This window comes from Onychostoma macrolepis, chromosome 05, assembly GCF_012432095.1.
Source record: "Onychostoma macrolepis isolate SWU-2019 chromosome 05, ASM1243209v1, whole genome shotgun sequence".
In the NCBI taxonomy this organism is placed as follows: domain Eukaryota; kingdom Metazoa; phylum Chordata; class Actinopteri; order Cypriniformes; family Cyprinidae; genus Onychostoma; species Onychostoma macrolepis.
In genome coordinates, this window is record NC_081159.1 from 23,111,906 (window position 1) to 23,120,969 (window position 9,064).

The window sequence follows — 9,064 nt, forward strand, 5'->3', positions numbered from 1 at the left end:
AGGGTGGAGCCTACCAAGGTGGCAGCAGGGAGGGGCACGGCGTTTGAGACGAGCAGCCAGGCTTCCTGTTAAAGAATACGACTGTGTGAGGAATTCTTGATTGGATCGCAGACAGAGGAATTCAAATGCATACATGTACATATGGATTTGAAAAATCATTTCGCACAGTCATGTGAAAATGTTATGCCAGAAATTACATGATTATATTACTTATGTGTGCACTCAGATGGAATGAAAATTACATGTAATCAACAAACAGGCAGAATATTACAGAAGAATATAGTCTCACAGACACAGGCAGCGTGTAGTCCACGTGCGTTAATGTGCTTTGACAGGTCATGGAGGGCTTTTTTTCCCTTCAGCTGTTTCTCTCTAATATTTGCATTTGAGTCATGGTTTCGGCACTGTGCCAAGCGTATTCAGATGCTCCTTTAACAATGTGGGCACCACCAGGCTACAAAGGGCATGGAATCATGGGACATTAGGTGAATTGTTGCCTGAATAGCTCTTCTTTATATGTAATATATATCAAAAGTATCCATATATGTATATATATGGACAATCAACACCTTTGAAAATAGCTGATGGATGTTGGACCTTGTAACTTCTTAGTTATGCTGCAGTAAGAGGGTGAAAGGTCACTTAGGGTTTTTCCATTAGTGGGAAAAAACAGTGTCTGATAGCCATGAATAAAATATAGTAAAGTATGCCAGACTGTAGCTTTTACCATCACAACCCATGAGAGACGAGAAAGAGTGAGAGAGCAAGTGAGAAAGCGAGAGTTGGGGGAAAGAGAGGATAACACATAAAAATCCATTTTTGGAGGCTTTCGGTTACATTTTAGTCATCACATATCACATCATATACTTTTCCATTGTACTATTTCTAACCCTCACAAAAAAACTTTAAAAAAGATAATCCACTTCAAAATCAAAATATTAACTGGCTATTTCATAATTAACATTTTTTTAAAAGAATGAAACCATTTTGCATTTTTCAGATATTCATTGAGACAATATTTAGTATGAATGTGAAACTGTTGTCCTTGTGGAAAATTTTGACTGGTACCGACATTTAGATGATTGTAGGTTTTAGTATCCTTGTGAAAACATTTGGTCCCCAGAATGTATGCAAAACCTGGCCCCCACAGACATGCTTAAATTAATATACCGTTTTATACTTTGCATATATTAATATTTCAGCATTATAGTTAGAAACTAGCCTACGTTGCTAGGCAGATTGGGCCACCAGATTTCACCTCCGCTCACTGAATATTAGCTGTGAATATGAGCGCTATTGTACACTCACTGTCCACAGATCATTTTGTGGGTGAAGAGAATACATGTTGCATGCACTAACTGCACCGACTGAGTTTATAGACTGTTATTAGGTGTGACAAGCAATGATGGATATTGTGTGATGAGCAATAATGGATGGAGCTACAGTATCTCAGCTACAGTGATGATGCATTTAAACAAATCAGTCAGTTAGGTATTTATGCTAATTCAGGATGGGCTTAACCTACCTAATTTTTTCTCAGAATCGCAAGGGGATAAACTTGAATTATGAGTCAAAAAGTCGAAATTACCATTTTTTTTAAAATCTTTTTTTATCCTGTGTTAGCTTCCATAGCATATAGAGAGAAGGCTGGTGTGAGTGTTGAGTGAGTTTGACAGATACATGAGCATAGTGCAAATGCTCATATGTGTCTCACCTGGGGCATCAGAGGAGGGTGTGTGCAAGCAAAACTGCGCAGAAAACATCACCAAATTTGTCATGCATATTTGCCTGAAAAGCAAATTTCAGTGGCTGTTAATGATTAAGACCCCAGGATGCCCCACCCTAATGTAAATATCACATGGCATTTTAATGACATTTTGGCAAATCAGACAATGCAAGCAGTTTGTGTGAAGTCCCATCAGATAATTTACTCTTTTGCGTGCTACTCTGTGTGTGCACGTGTGCGGGCACTGTTAGTAGCAGAGTTTTGACTGTGCTGGTCAATGTGCACATTTCTGTGACTTCATGCCCTGAAGACTGAGTCTAGACACGAGCCAGCCAAGCTGCCCTGATGACCTACATCCCACTATTACAGCCATCATTCCATTCACAGAGAGAGAGAGAGAGAGTGAGACAGAGAGAGCGCACAGGGGGAGAAGAGATGGGGAAAATGTGAGAGAGTGGAGGGAGAAAAGACAGAGTGAGGTGGCTAGGAAAAACAGAAAAGTGTAGTGAAGCATAACAATAATGTGGAATTAAACAAGAAAAGAGAGAGAGAAACCAAAACAGAGAAATGTAGAGTTTGTCCACAGATAAGGAGGTGAGATGGGTGGTTTAGGGTAGCATTAGCCAGAAAAGATAACTGCAATAACAGTTAAAGGAATAGTTGAAATAAAATAGATATATCTATAGTTATATCTTGATTTTTTTATAGAACAAAAAGAGAAATTGCTCTTTTTCCATACAATGAAAGTGAATGGGGACTACAGCTGTTGAACATGGCGTTCAGTGAAAAGTTGTTCCTCACATAACGATGACTTGGAATACCGTGAACAAGTTGTTTAGACTACTTTTATGGTGAATTGATTGTTTTTGTCCTTTTTGGAGCCTAACAGCCCCAGTCTCCGTCCACTTTCATCGTATGAAAGAGAGAGTGTGATGAACATCCTGCAAGACCTTTCCTTTTTTCCACAGAAAGAAAGTCAGTTTGCACTGACAATGCAAAGTGTGAGTAAATGATGACAGAATTTTTTTCATCATTTACTCATTTGGACGAACTGTCCCTTTAAGAATCAAGCATACATAGCGAAGATATGGCACAGAATATGAAACATGACACAACTGGAGGCAGCAAAAAAAAATAAAAACACAACAGCCCAACTCTTGTTTGGAGGAAGCAAAATGATGAGGGGGAAAATGCACTTCAGTTCAAGTCACATGACCTATTAAGTTCAAACATATAGTCTAAAGAGCACATATTTCACCCATGTTTTTCAGACGAGGATAAAGGAGCCAGACTGAGAATGTCAAAGAGATTTCGCTTTTCTGCGTTCAGTTTCTTTACGTATTGAATGAGTCAGTTGGACTGTGCTAATGTGTATTTGTCTGCGTCTGTGTGTGTGTTTGCGTGCGTGTGCATGTGTGTCTGTGTGTAAAAAGATGTTTTCGAGCATGCAGAATCAGACAAAAGTGTGTGCGGTTTTGAGGCATACGTTAAAGCAGACATAATACCACAGAAGTAAAGGCTTACATCCTCTTCATATGGAGCTGTGTAGCCCCCAACCCCCCCACGCTTCTATTTCCTCCACTCACAAATACAAACGCTCAAGAAAATATCTACCGCAAAAGACATTGCAAGATTATGAGAGCGTTTGCACTTGAAAAATAATTCTGTATGATGTCGCAAATTTGTTTATTTCAGTTATCACACCATTTGTCATGTTTGCAATATCAGAAATGTCAAATTTGCTGTTGTTGTTCTAGTGAATCAGCTATATACATAATAAACATGTGCGTGTGTAGTTTGTTTCAATAAGAAAGCTGAGTAATTTTCTCCTTGCCTTTATTATCTCTCTACCTCCCCCTCCTCTCCCCACCAAACACACACGCAGTTGTTAGAGTTGTTGCAACTACTTAATCCTCAAGATTAACGATTGTACCTCAGCTGAAACAAAGACAAATTGAGATGACAAATGATCTGCCTGGCAGTCAGCGTTACAGAGAGGAAGGAGGAATCAGGTAGAGGCAGAAATGCATTTAGAAATAACACAAAAACACTAAATTCCCTTTAATGACATATGCTACCATTCAAAAGTTTGGGGTTGGTACGTTTTTTTAATGTCTGCATTTATTTGATCAAAAATAAAATAAAAACAGTAATACTGTAAAATATTATTTTAACTGTTTTACAGTATATTTTAATTCATGTGATGTCAAGGCTACATACAAGTCTTAAGCATCAAAATTCTTCAGAAATTAATGATTCTAATATTTAAAATATTTCTTATTATCAATCATGAAAAAGCTGCTTCGTATTTTTGTGGAAACCATGATTTTGAAAATATAAAAGAACAGCATGTATTTGAAATAGATATTTTTGTATGTAAAAGTCTTAATTGTCACTTTTTAATGTGTCCTTTCTGTATCCAAGTATGAATTTAAGCACAGTAGTGTATAGTGACTCCAAACTGTTTTTGGACAAACTTAAAACTCTGCGTAAAGAAGACTCTACATGCACTAAAGATACAGCAGGTCAAAAATAATTGCAAAAAACACTCTAAAAAGTGAAGTTATTTCTGAGAAAAGCTTTAGCATTATTTGTTTGCAGCTACTTGATTTGATATTCAGCATTTAATTCATTAAAATTCAGACATTTTAAGTCTGGATTAAGTCCAAATATAACCTCTGTCATTGCTTTATAAACCAGCTCAATTTTTACAGAAACAGTGAACTGACTGAAATGATCAGGAAGGTCTGTGTGGTATGTGTTTGTCTTTGTGTTTACATGCTTGCGTGTTTTCAGCATCATCTAATTGTATAAAAGATCATTATCACCCATCAGATTATAATATTCCTACAGCCGTCATACGCTAAACTGCTTATACACATAATCTTGGATGTGTGCGCTAAGATTTGATGCCTGTTGTGAGATGTTGGTATGGTCGAGTGCCCTCTAATCCCTCTCCTAGACTCAGGATTAAGCTGGCCAGGGCCGAAAGGGAGGGAGGGAGGAGTTAAAAACAGAAGGTCTCATCACCCCCCATCATTGTCATTAGAAACACACACACATGGCACACACCAGTCCCCCTCAAACTCCCCAGCGTACACTTCCACACTACAGTTCCAGTGAAGATTAAATTGCGACACGTTGACTGGGCAGACGCTAAGAGGATATAGTGAGACCCCGGCTCTGGTGGGTGCCCACGTGATTTCTGATGGGATTCAAACATGATGCCAATAGTCAGAGGGCAAAGGTCAATGAGTTTCTGTACGGACATGATAAACTATGACACAATATCAGTTCTTCAGTCACTGTCTTCAGAGAGCGCAAAAGTTGTACCACGGTTGCATCACTAACATATTCCTCGCTTTTATGGTATCTATATCAAGGATGATAAAAGAAAGACATCATCATCCTCTTCCTATGGCTCTCAGAGACTCAGACTCCCTCGAGAAGCCCCATAATCCTCCAGCGGCCCAAGCTGTCGGATGTTTGCTACAGTAAATATGTCTCTGTTTGTGTGTTTATGAGTCTGGTGCCCCCCACATCCCAACAAGCATCCTGACACTACTGTAATTTCTCCTCAACTCTGGCAACAAGTTCCCCTTTGTTTCCTGTTTGGCTCGTGAGACAAGCAGTCTGTAAGCCTTTCTATACTCTCCCAGCCGAACAATAGGGAAGCTATGCAGCCTCTCCTTTGTGTCTGTCTGTGCTCTTGTATTGTAATGCTACTTTATTTGTCCGCGTAGCCTAACTCTCAGCTTGCGCAGGCAAGATGCCCATCAATTCATTAACTTAATCTGTTTTTCATGAGCGAGAGATGGAAGGCGGGAGGAAAGGAGTGCTAGAATCCGTAACGGTGTTGTGTTTTGTTTAAAATCATGCCAGAAGATTGGGATTGGTCAGCGGCCAAACGTAGTCGGGAACGTGTTGAGTTTAACAGTGACAATCTGTGGAACTAACAAATGGGAGATAAATGGCAGACATCAAAGGGAAGAATGGGATGTTAAAACACGGGGAGACTCTTTGAAAATGTGCACACGACAGCAAGTTGCTCATCAGAGAAGAGAGAAACTTAGTCTCACTCCAGACAGCCAGTAGTGTGTGTGTGTGTGTGTGTGTGTGTGTGTGTGTGTTTTGCGTGTTAGTGTATATTGCATCAGTGGATCGAGTGAATAATTCAGCTACTGCAGGCGTATGTTCCATTACCTCAACCCCTCTGACTCCAGTCTTCAGCCCCTGAGGTGGCTGTATTGCAGCCATTAGCCTTTCTTCATCAGACACTTCCTCTTTGGGGGTGTAGAGAGGTGAAGGTCTCCACCATTAGATCCTTCCCTTTAGATTCATAAATTGGAAAGGCCAATTTGCGATAATGGTCCCTTAAAAATGATTGCGCGAATCAAGTATGTAGGTGTGAATTATTAACTGCGAGTTATGTCCGTGGATGAATAAGGAATGTTAAGTTAATGGTGTATATCTGTGGTAGACTAAGAAGTTCTGAGAAGTGTCGATTTGTTTGAACTTGGCTTATGTAGGACACAGAGGTCACACTTTGACACAGAATTCGGTCGCTTCGGGTAATTCAAACTGCAACAAATGAGAATTTGAATTGGATTGGGATTTTTAACGCACAACTAAATCACGTTCCACGTCGGGCTTCTTATCACCTTGTCGGGGTTTATTTTGCAATAATTACTGGCTGACTGTACTTTACCCTGAGCAAAGCTACTATATAATAAGTGGTCTAATATACAATATTGCCATGGTTGACGGCTAATCTCTAGGTGGCACGATTGACCAATCAGCATCAAGTATTACAGCGAGCCGCATAATCAGTTCAGAGCAACATTTTAGAGCACCTTTTTCTCATTCATGCAACTCTGTCTTGTCCAGCTACTGATAGTCTGCCAGAAGTTAATCTGACATTTATCACTGTAATAAACAGATGATATAGTAGCTGGTCTTTATGTTGTGTTATGCGCTGATCGTTTTCAAAAGCAAGAATTGTGCCGTGTTTCTGTACAAAAATCTCTCTCAACGTATCCGACATCAACATTTATTAGGCTCTGAAAACTAAATCAGCAGGAGAAATTATTTTGAGAGTTTGCCTCAGGGCATATGAGCATATTCTAATGTGTCATACAAAAAACCTACACACTCAATGTAACATTAGTTTTAATATCTTAATAGCTTTGTTAAGAGAGAGTGAAGGAGAAAAAAAAAAAATCATGGATTAAGAAAAAAATCCAATTAAAATCAACTGATTGGCAGACTTCTGTGCTATGTTGATGGGAAGGCAGTTATATTTTGCACGATTGGTCTTATTAAGAGCTTTGATGAGAAATCTGCTTATTACTTGCTGATACAGATGAGATGGGCTCCAACTTTATTAGTCTCGCAATAAAATTATAATACAGTCCCTTTGGCTTTATTTGGGCCATTTTGACATCCAGCTGAAATGATTCCATATACTAGATCTGATCATTTACTAGTGTGCAAAACTTAATCCATCTAATTATATAAAATTTTAACCATACTTTTGATAAGTGATCTGTCAACGTTTATAATGTAATAGTGTATAAAGGTATATAAGGTTTGAAGAAATTGCAGCATCCCTGTAAAAGTTGCAAAGCAGTTTAGTACGAGAACAAAATTGTCTATAAAGAAACAGTATAGATTTAATATTTAGTTTGATTGTGTGTGTTTGTGTACATCTGTATATGTGTGTGTCAGAGCATTTGTGTGTGTGTGTGGAGAAGTTTAGTGATCTTTTCCACTGCCATTTTTCAAGGTGACACGGCTCGGCTCCTTCAGGGCTTTCTTTCCAATTCTTTTTGGGATTGAAATTATGATGAAGTAATTTTTTCCCAGAAAATTGCCTCTGTCACTTGTGGTATCATTCTGTAAATTTCTCAAGTGTATTTTTCCCCTCTGTCTCTCTCTCTCTCTCTGAAAACCAATGTCATTCTCTCTTCCGACTCATTACAGCGAGGATTTTGTCTGAGATTCAGCATGTTGACATTTGACATGTAGATTTACAAGGGGAGACAATTATCGGGTGAACTCTGATCTACATACATAAATATCATGTTGAACAGTGATAGGAAAGAGATTCAAACACGAACGCACCTTACGCATGTATTTATATATATATATATATATATACATATATAATAAAAAAAGCATCATGTTCTGTAGGCCTATATGGTATTCAATCAATTTCCCAGTAAAATGTTCTCTTTTTCAAAAACACCTGCTTGTTTCCAGAGTACAATATAAAGGCATGTGTCATTTGAGAGTTAAAGGGAATCCCTTTGAGAAATAGTGCCCTAATTTTTATTTTCAATGGAAAGTTATCCAATTATATTTAAGTTAACTTCCTGATGGTCGATTCAAGGACAAAAGAGTTGCACAAATATGCTTTAACCTTAAAACCAGGGAGATCTTTCAACTCATTTAATGCTTCTATCGTTGGACCTCAGTCCTGTCTTCTCTCAAAAATAATGACTAACAGTGAGGTGGCCTGACCAACAGTCCAGTTAGTCATTTGTGAGGAAAACTATGTACTTATGGGAAATAACATCACAATTTAGACATTCTTGAGCTATTCTATTTGACAGCAGTGTGTAGTGTAGACCAAGGTAAAGCAATAGAAGAGAATAAAAAAGCTTTGCATAACAAGCTCTTCCTTAAGCCTTTGTATGTTGCCAAATATGTTTACCTTTACTCTGACTAGTTTTCAGGCACCATATGGCTGCATCTGTCTTTGGATCGTTATTTTTTTTCCCTGTAGGTCTGCTGTAAATCTGCAGCCCTGAAAAAAAAAAAAAAGATAAGGTTCAAATTTTGATTGTGAGTCAGAATGACTTTTAATTCTGTTTGTGATAAACTTTTTCAAGTAAAAATATTGCAAAATATTGCATGTTGATTTCACAAAGGTTACACGCACTATAACCTATCTATTCCACTTCACAGGTTACATGTATTTCTTTTTGCAACACTCAGGCCTTTCCTGAATAGCCAGAAAAAGCTTTTTGTTCAACAACAGTGCTGTCACTCCAGGACAGTGCCTTACAATCTCCAATGGACTGGTCTGGCTTTATTGTCATGCTTGCTTTTTGTCATTACATCACAATTATGAGTTTGTTCATACAGGGGAAATGGAAAATAAAAAAGGGGGGGAAAGAAATGTAGGTCAGTGGTGATGTGCTCTGGGCAGCTAGTCTCTGCCTTTCTCTGGATGGGTCTGTAGCTCAGTCTCTGTCTCCACCTCCCCCCATACACACACGGGCAGTGGGCAATTTCATACTCTCCAAGCTATTTGCTGTTTAAACTGATGGCTAG